Source organism: Schistocerca americana, chromosome 4, assembly GCF_021461395.2.
Source record: "Schistocerca americana isolate TAMUIC-IGC-003095 chromosome 4, iqSchAmer2.1, whole genome shotgun sequence".
In the NCBI taxonomy this organism is placed as follows: Eukaryota; Metazoa; Arthropoda; class Insecta; order Orthoptera; family Acrididae; genus Schistocerca; species Schistocerca americana.
The window spans coordinates 768,418,936-768,432,368 of record NC_060122.1 but is presented as its reverse complement, the minus strand read 5'-3'; the positions used below and the strand labels follow the sequence as shown (position 1 = coordinate 768,432,368).

The 13,433-nt window shown below is 42.7% G+C and overlaps 1 protein-coding gene across 1 annotated transcript in view; it reads left to right on the top strand.

The window, feature by feature from the left end:
* LOC124613789 (Down syndrome cell adhesion molecule-like protein Dscam2) overlaps positions 1–13,433 on the top strand; it is a 273,808-nt gene that overhangs the window by 252,673 nt on the left and 7,702 nt on the right. The gene's annotated exons all lie outside the window — the stretch shown is intronic.

Here is a 13,433-nt window from a genome sequence, read left to right as displayed (position 1 = left end):
TGGGTAGTGCCTGAACTGATTGACCCACACTGGGGTGCCCATTCAGAAGGGAGAGCACTTGGCGATGACAGGTGCTTTTGGTGGACACGGTGTATCAAAGAGGGTGAGGTGAGAGTGGTCATAAAGACACTTTGCTGGACTGCAGCCCTCATCAGGGTGGCCCTTCAAGCTGTTAAAAAATGCATATGGCATTAGGTGTGGTGTTAGACATCGTTTCCTTGTGGAGCTGGGTTTTAAAGATGCAGATAATGCGTTCCACACCACTGTTGAAGGCTGGGTGAAGGGTGCAGTGCAAAGGTGTTGAACTCTGCTAGGTGTGCAAAACCATTTGAAGTCGTAGGAGGTTAAAGGTGTTCCATTAACCCAAAACTAAAGCCTGTGGGTTGCCTTCAAGAGAAAAGATTTTTTTTTTTTTCAAGACAACAATAGTAGTGGCAGTAGGGACCTGAGTGATGGGAAACACTAAAGGGCAGTGAGAAAACAAATCAGTCACAGTCAATCACATGGAGACCAAAACTGACACAGCAGAACCTAAGTGGATACATTCTCACATCTCTGCAGTATTGAGCCAGGGAGAGAACTGATGGGGAGGTGCAGTTTGATGGGCATGACAGGTGAAACATTCATAGATCAGGTCCTCAGTGTCAGAATCAATATTGTTCCATGCTGCATTCTGTTGTGACAAGCTTCTCATCTGAAACACATCTCAGTGGGCATTGTGCAGCATGCACAGCACTTATGGCCAAAGAGAGAGAAGAGTAAGGAAGGGGCAGTGGTTCTTGTCCAAGACCCAAAACAGAACCCCTCAGTTGAGATGTAGTTGATGTTGCCATGGCCATTAGAGTCTATATTTGGGGCTGGCAGACATCTCCAGCCACCTGTGTTGTACAAAGTGACCAAGGTAATATAACATCAGGATCTTGTGAGTGGTGGATGCAATGTCACACAATCCCATCTGGTAAGTCTCTGCTGACCTGGGATTCTCGGCACTTTTCCAAACTCTACCCCTTTTCTTAAACCTCACCAGTCCTTTTCCTTCACCTGTCTTCCTTTCTCTTCAACCTTTCTGCCAGAAAAAGGAGTCACTGACTCAAAAGCTTGCACACATAATATCTTTTATGTGTGTGTTCTCCTGCTGATGTTAGGTTAGTAGATTATTTTATCTGTCCAATTACATTATGTTTTCAAAAATTGATTATTTTCATTGATATAGTGTTTAGAGAAAGGCTGAAACAGCTGAATCCAGATCTGAGTCTAAATGGATACACACCAGTTCATGTTGATCAAATGCTGGATCAGGTATCAAGACTGTGCGTCACCATTTGTATTTAACATCTCTGCATGATAGTGGATAGAAAAATGAAAATTATACCAGTGAAACATCCAGCACCATAAGTGATGGGTGGTCTGGTCTGGCAAGCCATATGTTGAGCAATGGGTGTCAATCAATGATGATGAAATTTCTGTCAATAAAGGAATAATTTAAATTTCTGACCTGTGTAAACATTAGCAAGGGCTTCCTGCTCTATTTGAGAAGATCTTCTAACCTTATGCAATAGGGTACTCTGTGGTGTCAGTGTATTTATGGGATAGGGCTGTCCTGATAATATGAGCAGTTGCTACTACCAGAGGCAGACCAGTGACTACTTAAGGCAAAGTCTAGGAAGCATGTTGACAGCAAGGTGACCATTCAAAATGTGCACTTATTTCAATGGGCAAGGGAATTCTTCTAGGTTTGCTATGTATTGGCCATAATAATTGATCTTACCCAAAATGAACTTCTACATATTTTATATTCATGGGGGAGGGGGGGGGGGGTCTGCAATTTATCAGTTGCCACAACATAATCCCTTATTAGTTCCAGTCCATTTGTTGAGATATGCATCAAGGAAGTCATGAAACTGGTTGCATTCAAGTCCTTTTGCTGCCATTCTCTGAAAAAAAGTTCTAGGTTGTTGGGGTGATCCCCTGGAGTTGCAGCTGTGACCAAGATAGCATCAAAGTATGTGGCACAGGTGGGAATATCTTGCAGTAACTGATCCATAAAATGCTGAAATATGCCAATGGCTGAACAGATTCTAAAAGCTGTGTGGCAAATTACCACTAAGTGAGCTGGTGATGCTACATCCAAGCAGATTTGAAAATATGCCTCTGCAAGATAATTTTTACTGAATAGTGTGCCATGACCTAATTTTGCAAAGAGTTCATCCAGGGTCATTAGAGGATAAGTTTCTGTTTCAGCTTGTGCATTTATCATTACTTTTAAATCTTTCCAAAGTCTCAAGGTACCATTGACTTTCTATACTGTGACCAAGAGAGTGGCCCATTGACTACGGGGAACAGATATTAACAGATCTTCATAACTGAATCTGTTCAGCTCTATTTTGAGGGTGTCATTTAGAACTGAGGATACCATGCAAGCTTCGAGGAAAGCCATCGTTTTAATAGTGACATGAGTTTCGAAGTCATTTGTATCTTTAATGTAGGTGACAAAATGTTGAGCATATCTGTCACAGAGAGTTCTTAAGGCAGTGCAAGGCCCTTTGGATTGCATGGTGTGCACTATTTGATGAACCATAAACCCAAAAGTGTGGAATGAGCCTATCCCAAAAACATTGTTCATATTGGGGTCAGCTACCACCAGAAATTTTCTGGAAAAATGACTTGACTCTAAGCAAGCAAAACTGGAAACTTTTCTAATGAACAGGGTGAGCAGTCTTCAACTGTTTGCTGATGATGCTGTGGTATCTGGGAAGGTGTCATTGCTGAATTACTGTAGAAGGATACAAGATCATTTAGACAAAATTTATAGTTGGTGTAATGAATAGCAGCTTGCCCTAAATGTAGAAAAATGTAATTTAATGCAGATGAGTAGGAAAAACACTTCCATATGTTTAAATACAGCATTATTAGTGGCTGCTTGACACAGTCACATCAATTGACTTCAGTTTATTGGGAGAATTCTAGGGAAGTTTAACATGTCTGTAAAGGAGAGCACTGTTGTAACCTGTTCTTGAGTAGTGCCCAAGTGTTTGGGATCCACACCAGGTCAGATTAAAAGAAGACATTGAGGCAATTCAGAGATGTGCTGCTAGATCTCTTTCAGGTAGGTTCGACCACTGTACTGGTATTATGGAAATGCTCCATGAAATTAAATAGCAATCCCTGGAGGGAAGGTAATGTTATTTTCATGAAACACTATTGAGGGACTTTAAAGAATCCACAATCCTCTGGCCATCCCCATGATCCTCACAAAGCTGATTGCAGAACGATTCTACTGTTGCCATCATACATTTGACATGAGGATGATGAAGATATATGAGAGACTAGGGCTCGTACGGAGGCATATAGACATTTGTTTTTCCCTTGCTTTAGTTATGAGTGGAGCAGTACAGGAAACAACTAGTAGTGATACAAGGTATCCTCCACTGTGCACCATATGGTGGCTTGTGGAGTGAGTATGAAGATGTAGATGACAACCATAGGCCCAAAGGTTTGTCTCAGCTGCCTGAAAAAGTGGTGACTCTAACTTAGGTAGATTGGGTTAGTAAGACACATACACTCCAGTGAACAACAGGAACCTCACAGGGTGTTCGCCAAAGAACACATCTAAGTACATTTGCTGTGCTCTGCTCTGAGAAGCGTGCACTTCCATAGAGTGATCGCTCACTTGGTTTACTTCAGCAGGTTGGGGCATATCTGCAGCACAACTGTTAAAGCATACCTGTTGCAAGGGCCTGATTGATGCACTCTGTTGCCACTCGTATAGTTTTTCCGGGGTCTTCTGAACCGTGGAGCCGATGAAGCCTACTCCAGAGGTGGTGTAATGTTCTGCACAACTTGTCCCAGAGAGCTGAATGCCACAATGTCTTCTTCCATCCTAAACAAACTTTGGGCTTGGCTATTTGTATTGCTTCCATCAGAGAAGGATCTGATTTCCTCAATACATGGTTTCTCATTTCTGAGGTGGGCTTAATCTGCACTGTAATGTTCCTGATTAAAGAATCCACTTAGTTCTATCTGCATGAACATCTGAAATTGCAATTGATACTTAATCCAGGTAGGTCAGCATCCCAGTCCACACAAGATTGATTGGGGTCCTTTTTTGCTGCCAGTATTCTGACCTGCCTGAAATGTTTTTTGTCAAAAAATGTTCATGTTGTTATAATAGAGGGAAACATTCCACGTAGGAAAAATATATCAAAAACCAAAGATGTAGTGACTTACCAAATGAAAGTGCTGGCAGGTCGACAGACACACAAACAAACACAAACATCAAGCTTTCGCAACAAACTGTTGCCTCATCAGGAAAGATGGAAGGAGAGGGAAAGACGAAAGGATGTGGGTTTTAAGGGAGAGGGTAAGGAGTCATTCCAATCCCGGGAGCGGAAAGACTTACCTTGTTTGTGTGTCTGTCGACCTGCCAGCACTTTCATTTCTTTGTTTTTTGATATATTTTTCCTACGTGGAATGTTTCCCTCTATTATAACCATATCATTAATTTGAACCCAACAATTACGTTTATTATTGTCGCTGTTGCATTTCGAAATCTTTCCTGTCGTCTTATTTTCTCTTTCTGTTTTTACCAGTAGTCTCACTTTGTATTCACCTTCCCCTTTTTACCATAATACAATTTTATCCCGCCTAGATATACCCAATAATACGTAACCCACTTACAAACCATAACCAAAAAAATTTAAATTTTTATTTTCCGCTTTCAACACTACCGCTGCTAACCGTTTCTAGTTCAATAACAGCTGCTTTCACGGATTTAACAACCATTTCGGCTAGTTCTAATTACTTTCACTTTATTTCCACTTCCGTTTTTCGCACATCACTGATCATTTTTAGCCGCTCCCCACAGGTTTTAACGTCATTATTTCTTCGTCAGACTATTGTTAACCCCATTTTCGTAATCTTTCACCACAACACCACTCCTTTTAATACATTTACACGTTATTTTTAAAATTTTCTCGAATTTCTCCGTCCTTTTACGTGTTTTAGCGGCAACACAACCACCTAACCTTCATGCACATCGCTGTCTACCAACCCAAGTTCACCACAGGATCAACTTAACCATCACTTTTTCGCCTTTTTTCATACCAGATCTCCAGTTACTTTCTAGTTCACCCTTATCTCTCCCCATATATTTTTATCTTTCATTTCCATTTCAACCTCATGTTACACTTTCCACCTTCTAATATCATGTCACCCTCACAACACCCCCACAACGACCCCATTAAGTTTTATTTACATTCCCTCCGCAAACATGCCTTCACCCTAGCCAGATTACGCTCGCATATTTTATTTTCTCAGGCTTGTCTGACATTTGGCATAACCCCCAAAGGCCTCACACTTAAAGTTCCCATCTCTGGCTGCAACCCTTCTTTCCATCAGTCCCTATACCAGTTCCAAACTGAACAATCCATTGCCCTCACCCACCTAATCCTTCACCTACACATCAACTCAGCCAATGAACACACCCGTCAACTCCTATCCTTAATAAAAGTCCTCAATCTTTCCTCTCCCACATCCACACCGGCCATTCAGAGCATCCTCCTACAGGCCAACCGCAAATTAGAACAACATGCCACCCTTCACCTCAAAAAACTATCCAATCTCCTGGTTTCCCACCTCCGGAAAGGCAACTCACTCACCCTTCAAAATTTTTCCACCAAACCTCAACCACCTCTCATTGCACACAAACCCAGTCTCTCCCATCTACTCAGTCTCCCACTTCCAGCTCCACTCCCTCCAAAACCTCAAAATTCCAATCAACACAATCTGGCACCACAACACCCTAATTCAGTAGTTAACCTTTCCTCCAAACCTCTCTCCCAATCCGAAACCTCTGTCCTATCCAAAGGCCTCACCTTCATCCCCACTCCCAGATTCAACCAAACAGCCCTCGTCAAAGATTTACTGTCCTACACTCGTACTCTCTGCTGGAAATATCACTTTGCCACGAAGAAAAATGATCCTAATCCTACCCCTAATGATCCAACTCCCCAAGACACTATCCAAATTGAACCCTGCCTGGAACAGTTCCGTCCTCCGTCACAGCGGGACCCACCTCCTCTTCCTCAAAATCACCCTCTCCAAACCTTCCAGGAATTTCTGACTTCCAGCCTTGCCTCTCAATCATTCTTAAAAAAACCTTAATCCTACTCCCAACATCACCACTGCTGAAGCCCAGGCTATCCGTGATCTGAAGGCTGACCGGTCCATCGTCATTCTTCCGGCGGACAAGGGTTCCACGACCGTGGTACTTGATCGTCGGGAGTATGTGGCTGAGGGACTGCGTCAGCTTTCAGACAACACCACATACAAAGTTTGCCAAGGTAATCCCATTTCTGATGTCCAGGCAGAGCTTCAAGGAATCCTCAGAACCTTAGGCCCCCTACAAAACCTTTCACCTGACTCCATCCACCTTGTGACCCCACCGACACCCCGCACCCCTACCTTCTACCTTCTTCCTAAAATTCACAAACCCAATCATCCCGGCCGCCCCATTGTAGCTGGTTACCAAGCCCCCACAGAACGTATCTCTGCCTACGTAGATCAACACCTTCAACCCATTACGTGCAGTCTCCCATCCTTCATCAAAGACACCAACCACTTTCTTGAACGCCTGGAATCCTTACCCAATCCGTTACCCCCAGAAACCATCCTTGTAACCATTGATGCCACTTCCTTATACACAAATATCCCGCACGTCCAGGGCCTCGCTGCGATGGAGCACTTCCTTTCACGCCGATCACCTGCCACCCTACCTAAAACCTCTTTCCTCATTACCTTAGCCAGCTTCATCCTGACCCACAACTTCTTCACTTTTGAAGGCCAGACATACCAACAATTAAAGGGAACAGCCATGGGTACCAGGATGGCCCCTTCGTACGCCAACCTATTCATGGGTCGCTTAGAGGAAGCCTTCTTGCTTACCCAGGCCTGCCAACCCAAAGTTTGGTACAGATTTATTGATGACATCTTCATGATCTGGACTCACAGTGAAGAAGAACTCCAGAATTTCCTCTCCAACCTCAACTCCTTTGGTTCCATCAGATTCACCTGGTCCTACTCCAAATCCCATGCCACTTTCCTTGATGTTGACCTCCACTTGTCCAATGGCCAGTTTCACACGTCCGTCCACATCAAACCCACCAACAAGCAACAGTACCTCCATTACGACAGCTGCCACCCATTCCACATCAAACGGTCCCTTCCCTACAGCCTAGGTCTTCGTGGCAAACGAATCTGCTCCAGTCCGGAATCCCTGAAGCATTACACCAACAAACTGACAACAGCTTTCGCATCCCGCAACTACCCTCCCGACCTGGTACAGAAGCAAATAATCAGAGCCACTTCCTCATCCTCTCAAACCCAGAACCTCCCACAGAAGAACCACAAAAGTGCCCCACTTGTGACAGGATACTTTCCGGGACTGGATCAGATTCTGAATGTGGCTCTCCAGCAGGGATACGACTTCCTCAAATCCTGCCCTGAAATGAGATCCATCCTTCATGAAATCCTCCCCACTCCACCAAGAGTGTCTTTCCGCCGTCCACCTAACCTTCGTAACCTCTTAGTTCATCCCTATGAAATCCCCAAACCACCTTCCCTACCCTCTGGCTCCTACCCCCCCCCCCCCCCCCCCCCCCCCGGTGTAAAACCTGTCCCATGCACCCTCCCACCACCACCTACTCCAGTCCTGTAACCCGGAAGGTGTACACGATCAAAGGCAGAGCCACGTGTGAAAGCACCCACGTGATCTACCAACTGACCTGCCTACACTGTGACGCATTCTATGTGGGAATGACCAGCAACAAACTGTCCATTCGCATGAATGGACACAGGCAGACAGTGTTTGTTGGTAATGAGGATCACCCTGTGGCTAAACACGCCTTGGTGCACGGCCAGCACATCTTGGCACAGTGTTACACCGTCCGGGTTATCTGGATACTTCCCACTAACACCAACCTATCCGAACTCCGGAGATGGGAACTTGCTCTTCAATACATCCTCTCTTCCCGTTATCCACCAGGCCTCAATCTCCGCTAATTTCAAGTTGCCGCCACTCATACCTCACCTGTCATTCAACAACATCTTTGCCTCTGCCTCGACTGACATCTCTGCCCAAACTCTTTGTCTTTAAATATGTCTGCTTGTGTCTGTATATGTGTGGATGGATATGTGTGTGTTTGCGAGTGTATACCCGTCCTTTTTCCCCCCTAAGGTAACTCTTTCCGCTCCCGGGATTGGAATGACTCCTTACCCTCTCCCTTAAAACCCACATCCTTTCGTCTTTCCCTCTCCTTCCCACTTTCCTGATGAGGCAACAGTTTGTTGCGAAAGCTTGAATTTTGTGTGTATGTTTGTGTTTGTTTGTGTGTCTGTTGACCTGCCAGCACTTTCATTTGGTAAGTCACTACATCTTTGTTTTTTGATATAATGTTCATGTTGTAAAAGACATAAACAAATCAAGTTCCACCAGATTTGTTAATGGCTCCAATGTCTACATGAGGTGATACAGTTTGAAAGTGTCGGGCAATAACATAGACTATTGTCTTTTCAAATTGGAAATTGGACAAGCCAGAAAAAAAATGCAATTGTCGACAGTAATCATCCCATTATTCATAATGTTCATTAAATGGTGGAAAAACCATAGACATTGGTGAGGTTAGAGATGGTCCTGCTACATTTGTTAATGCTTGGACCACCTGCAGTATAGCTATCATTAGCTGCTGATAATCCTGTGTGGTATGCTTTAGTAATTCTTGTAAGTGTTCAACCTGCACTCTCACCAAATTACAAAAATATTGAATGTCCGCATGCATGTGTCGTGGCTCGCACCTGTATTGCCACTTTTGTAAAAGTTGATCTATACTAACAACCAACGGGTACTTGCCTGGTTTATTCACTACAAGAGATACATGTAGGTTGCTGCTTGTAAACATTGCAAGCTATCTCAAGCCTGTATTACAAAGCAAAATCCAGTCCGCACCATATGGGAGTTCTGCCTATGGCAATACTGCCCATAATATAAACATCTTAACCATACCAATAGCACTCTTGTTTCGCACTCAGCAAACCACATCACGGCTGACTCAGGCTCACCTTGGGCTTGCTTTCATGTCAGATTTTGGTATGATCTCATGATTATAAGCTCCCTGGAATTAGTGAATGATGTTAGGTGAGCAATTTTGGCTGGTGCCACTAGAAGAATAACAATTAGTAACCTTGATATCCCTTCACCCTTACAACTGGTGAGTCACCATCATCCTGACATTTGAATCAGATGACCTCTGTTTTTAACTTTACCCAAACTATCCATCTCTTTCTCCTGAGGAAGGATCTAATAGTTATTAAAGCTAGGAAGTGTCTTGAGTGTTAATATGTGTCTATTGGCACTATCAAATATTTTGCCCCCTGAAATAACATACTAGCCAGCAATTTATCATTTCCCACTCATTTGTTCATCTGTTGAAAAAATGCTGGGAAATCCTTTCCAAAGATGTGTTATGTCTTTTATTGGTCGTTTCTCCATTGGAGTTTAGATAAACTGTCTCGTAATTTTGTAATGTTGTTGATTATGTTGCTATAGGGACAAAAAGCATTTCTTTATTGTGTCCCTCATATCTTGCTACAGTTAGAGATTCAGGGTGTTTCAAAAAAAAAAAATGACCTGATTTTGGATGGTAATAATTATGGAACTTGGGATATGCTGGCAAGGAAATGTGTATTGTGTGAATGAGCATGACCTAAAGTTCCACAAAATCGCCATTAGATGTCAGTCAGTGCTGCTTCTCAATTTTCAGACAGCTAGAAGTAAGATGGCACCAACTCAACAGAAGGAGTTTTGTGTGCTGCAGTTTACAAAGTCAGTGATTTTTGTCCAGTGTGCTTTTCTTTGGTGTTTTGGCATTGATCCATCTGCTCCAGAAAACATTTGTCATTAGTTTCACCAATTTGAAGAGATAGAATGCTTGCACACAGGTAAGAGTCCAGGTCGACCTCCCACTTCTGATGACGTGGTTAAAAGAATTCAGCAAATTTTCGAGCTGAGTTCGCGAAAGTCTACTCATCGTGCAAGCAGCAATGCCTCATATGGTTGTCTGGCAATTATTAAGATGTCTTATAGTCTATAAAAAATACAGACTGTAATTAGTGCAAGCTCTTTAGGTCAGTGAGAAAAGGAAATTGGTTGACTTCAGCAATGTTCTGTTAGAGGAAATGGAAGACTGTTATTTTTCAGTGATGAAGCAACTTTATTGAGCATAAAAAAGACTCACCTAAAGTGAACATTTTTTGTGCCATTTCTTGTGTAAAAGTATATGGTCCCTTCTTCCCTGAGGAAAACACAGTGACTGGAATGAGCTATCTTCAAATGCTACAGAATCAGCTTTTTCCACAACTTCAGTAGGACTCCAATGACTTCATTTTCCAACAGGATGGAGCTCCAACACACTGGCTCAACAACATGCATCAGTTTCTCAATGACACACTGCCTCAACACTGGAAAGGGCACAGTGGACCCTGAGACACTCCCCTACATACCTTACCTCCAAGATCGCCAGACATGACCCCCTTGATTTTTTCTTTTGGAAATATGTGAAGAAAACTGTGTTCATTTTGTCTTTACCTCATGACATAGAAATAGTGAAGAACAGACTAACAGCTGCCTTTGATGGGATAGGTGTTGTTAGCAACTGGATTGGAATAGGTGGTGGTGGGAGGATTTATGGGACAGATCTTGCATCTAGGTCGATTACAGGGGTATGAGCAACGAGGTAAGGGATTGGGAGCAGAGGTTGTGTAAGGATGGACAAGTACATTGTGTAAGTTCGGTGGACGTCGGATAGAATACCATTGCGGAAGGGGTGGGCAGGACAGTATTGTTTGCCTAGGCTTTGACTACTTATAATCATGCCTGGGAATGGGGGACATGCTAAACGTAATCTTTCCCATCCTCCCTAAGTGGGTATTGCCCCCCCCCCCCCCCCAATCTTTAAAATATCCCAGCTCATCTTTACACCCCACCCACCCTTAATCCCGTGCCACATAAGCCATACCACTATGGAAAACCCATACTCAAGATCTGTCTGATGTTCCCATCCAGCACATCCTTAGTCAGTTGTATCATGGACATATCCTATCCTATTAATGGCAGGTCCACCTGGGACAGGTGTCATATCATATACCAGCCCTGCTGTGTTTTGTGAGGGAATGGCCACCAACCATCTGCCCATCTGAACAAAGGGCCACTGTCTACCTGTGGTCAAGATTGTGTTGATACCAAGTGGCAGAAGAACCAGCTGAGCACTACATGCTTGCTTTCAGTTCCTGCTTCACAACCTATGCTGTCAGGATCCTTGCTTCCAACACCCGATTCTAGGAATTAGGTATACACAAATTGTCTTCATAACATATTATTTTATCCCATAGTCCTATTCTCAGTCTGCACTTGTCACATACCCAGAACCTCTCCCAGCCCATAACCCTAAATTCATTCATCTTGCTCTAACACATTTCTCTCCACAGTGTGCAACTCCCCTTGCCTACAGCCAGAATGAACCTCCGATGCCACATTCCTATATCTCGTACACCTGCTGCCTTTTCCGTGTAGCTTTCAGCCACTCTTCCCCATCCCTCTCTCGTGCTCTCCATTTCCTTTGTCCCCTAATACATACCGCCTGACACTGTCCCCACACCCCAGTTGAGCTGCAGTGGTGGTGCAGTTTACTGGGTGGGGGCAATGTAGTTGTGTGTGTGTGTGTGTGTGTGTGTGTGTGTGTGTGTGTGTGTGTATTCTGTTAGCTCTGAAGGAGAAAGCTAGCAATGTACTCCACCTTTATTTATGTGCCTGTGGACAAGTCAACTAGAAGATTAATTGATGTGTTCACTTCTGCTGTTATTTATTATCTGTATCAGCTTCCCTGATTGTTATATTCTTTTGCAATCAGTAGTTGCACTACATTATTTTTTGTGGTTGCCAGATGTAGTTTCTCATGTGTCTTTTTCCAGTATATCACAAACTGATATTCAAAATTTTTTACTCTTCAAATATGTGTGGAGTAGCTACTATATCTTGTGACCAAAACTGAAATTTTTCTGTGAGAATTTATGGCTTAGATATATTGCATTATCATAGATGCAGCATATGCAAAAAGGAGGTTTGAAGGGGTGAGTGTGAGTTTCTGAACCACAGGCAGTGGTAGCAGTATTTGTACTGGAGAACACTATGGTCATCCAGAAGAGGTCTGTATTTGGTTATGTAAATTGCCACCAAGCTGAAAACAGAAGCAGAAAATAAAATAAAGAAGCAATGAATATTCATAAATGTCCTATAAATATCTTGATCCAGCTCCTAATTGCGAATCTTCTCCATGTCCACATTTTCATTGCTATTTATTTTTCCTGTGCTTTTCCTCTTTTCTTGTTGTTCACGTGACACTTTAGCAGAGAGCACTGCACAGACAAAATATTTATGAAACAACTTCTTTGTTTTAATGTTCAGTAATTTCACAGCATGCTGATGCATTAGTTCCTTACTTAGTGGTCCTATACAACCACTCACTTGTTGAAATATCTGCACCGAAAGACTAGAAAGTAGCATAGGTTACACCAATACTCAAGAAAGCAAATACGAGTAATCCTCTGAATTACAGACCAATATCACTTAGGCCTATGTAAATTTGCTGTCTCGGAATCTGTGTCTGAACTTCATGAATTACATTGAGAAAATGATTTGTTGACAAATAGCCAACCCGAATTCGGGAAATATCGTTCTTGTGAAACAAAACTAGCTCTTTATTCTCACAATGTAATGAGTGCTAGCTACAGGGGATGTCAAACTGATTCCATATTTTTAGATTTTGACATCATTCCTCACAAGGGACTTCTACTCATATTCCATGCCTGAGGAGTATCATCTCAGTTGTGTGACTGGATTCATGATTTCCTGTCAGAAAGTTAACAGTTCCTAGTAACAAACAGAAAACATTGAGTAAAATAGAAGTAATACCTGTTGTTACTTGCAGATGATGCTGTGATTTACTGTCTTGTAAAGTCATCAGATGATCAAAACCAATTCCAAAATGAGTTAGACAAGATATCTGTATGGTGGGAAAACTGGTAGTTGACTCCAAATAATGAAAAGTGTGAAGTCATCCATATGAATACTAAAAGGAATCTGCTAAATTTCAGTTACATAACAAATCACACAAATCTAAAGGCTGTTAATTCAGCTAAATTCTTGGGGATTACAATTTCAAATAACTTAAATTGGATTGATCACAAAGATAATGTTGTTGGGAAAATGAACCAAAGACTGCAATTTATTGGCAGAACACTTAGAAAATGCACAGTTCTACAAAGAGGCTTGTCCATCCTCTTCTGGAGTATTGCTGTGTAGTGTGGATTAGATAGGATTGAAA